This window comes from Hakea prostrata, chromosome 3 (assembly GCF_041222555.1).
Source record: "Hakea prostrata isolate BN-2017 chromosome 3, UWA_Hpros_2, whole genome shotgun sequence".
NCBI lineage: Eukaryota > Viridiplantae > Streptophyta > Magnoliopsida > Proteales > Proteaceae > Hakea > Hakea prostrata.
The window spans coordinates 74,029,187-74,031,574 of NC_142602.1; positions in this window are offsets into that span (position 1 = coordinate 74,029,187).

The window sequence follows — 2,388 nt, forward strand, 5'->3', positions numbered from 1 at the left end:
ATGAAAATGTACAAAAAGAGAAAGAGATGGCGTAATGCCAAGCTCAAAACACAAACCCAAGAGGCCGACGATGAGACGCCAGCTATTGGGGAGGAGCATTCCAAGACAAATGCTCCAAAGTGATTCAAAACTGCGGAGAATAAAGGATTTAAAAAGGGAAAGCGAACCCCGCTTTCCGGTGCATCTATGTACGAGAGAAAATTCACCCGAAAGGGATGAATCAACCCTCTCATCGGGTGGGGAGCCCTAACCTGATAAGAGGAAGGAAGGTCAAAATCTTGGACAGCTGAAAGAGGGGTTTCTCCATTATAAATGGAAGGAACAGAGCCGTGCCCACCATTGGACCCGGAGGTTTGAGGCTGCCTAGAAGACTCAACAATCTTGGAAGATCCGGACTCAAGAAGGACAAGAGAAGTTTCGGTTTTTCTTTCAAAACCTTTTTGAGAAACTTTAGCGAACTCCCGCAGAGGACGGTTAGGGTTTTGTTATCACTATCCGACTGTTCGGGAGCAGGAGAAGCAAAAGCATCATCGCTATCACCAACATGGGGTACTAAAGAAGCCCTATCGTCCGCCATTACTCGTTTCAAGAAACTACAAAAAGAAAAGACCAAGAAACTTACCGATTCAAGGAGACGGAAGCTTGAGAGCGGGAAGGCGCGAAGCGAACAACAAAGGTTCAAATTCCAGACAGGGGAAGAATGAAACCTACGAAGACAATGAACCGCTTTTAAAACTCCCGCACGAGTGTTCGGGAATCCGAACGATCGAGATTGATTCAAAATCAACGATCAAGATTGAAAGACGTTTTGAAAGTTTGAACTCACGAATCTGAAATAGGCGTTTGGAAACCGTCGCTTGGATGACGTGAGCCACGACGGATCAACCGCAACGAAGATACGTGGCCTTACACTCACAACGCTCGAGGAAAAGTGACCACCGCATTAAATGTGATATGACATTTAATGAAGCACGCAGAGATCATCACCCGACGACGACCCAGTTAAAAACCAAGCCCTCGGGATCGACCTAACGCTTGGTCCGGGGGGCTCGTGATATGGAGAGTTTATGATCTGACCGGGTTCATACCTGGTCCGACCCTCGACCCCGGTCGAGACGGAGAAAACCGAATCGCTCCCGAACGAACCGGATCCGGAAGATGGCTTGCTGAAGAAGAAAGCTTATTCGGCCGCATGCGTGCCCTAATCTTACTTATGGATTAGGGTAATCACCCCGATGACAAAGCAGACTCAAACCGACGGCTGTGGATAATCATCATCAAAGGGATAACTATCGCATAACCTAACGGTTATCTCAGGAGTCCTCTACTAGCCCAAACTAGTAGAATTCTATCGCTCAACGGATCTTATTGATAAGATCCAACGACTACCCGAAGAAGGCTCGAGTGCATCCAACGAAGGAGATTGGAAGGTACACTCTATATAAACCTCACTACCATACAAGGTGAGGGACGGATCAATTGATCAAAAAGAATACTATCTCGAGACTCGGGTTCGGATACATACCGATAGATCCAAACTATCGGCGTCCCGCTATCTAGATCACCTTTCCCGTTTCTTCATTCATTAGCTCTGTGCTTCTAGCAGAGCCATTTGTGATTAAGTTCATCAACCGACTTAGCCTTCGGAGGTGGACTCCCGACCCCAGCGGTCGGGCCACATCCGACGCTTTCGTTTTGCAGGACATCACGTGGAGATCCAAGGGCTGAGCAGATTTTGGACGCATCATCCTCAATGGTCTATGTTTTAAAGTGCAGCAATTTATTAGCAAATTTTGGTGGAAAAATGGTCAAGTGAAGGGTAGCATTGGGTTAAATGGGAAATCTCATGTAAAAAGAAAAATGAGGAAGGCATAAGCTTTTGGGATATCAACTTGCTTCAAGAAAGCTTTGTTTGCTTGCAGCATATTATTCTTAATTTTGAGAAGACAATATTACAAATATAATTTTTTTTTTCTTTTCATTTGGTGGGATAACACAAGACGTATTAGGGGTTCGAGAATGGGCGAAATTGCTTCAACAAGACCGTTATGCGGAATTTTGACTGTCGGATCCAAAATTTCAGTCGAGATAGAGCAACAATTCGGTCCCTCAAACTCGGTCGAACCGATACGGCTGCCAAAATAGCACCGGAACTTTCTCGACAAAATCTCAAGTCCAAATCTTACAATGGAGAACAATAAGGGCTTATCGAGACACGTCGAACCACACTTCCTCTATTACTCTTTCTACTTAAGGCATCAGCAACCACATTAGCTTTTCCTGGATGATACTGAATATCACAATCATAGTCCTTCACCAGTTCTAGCCATCTTCTCTGTCTCATATTCAACTCCTTCTGAGTAAAGAAATACTTGAGACTCTTGTGGT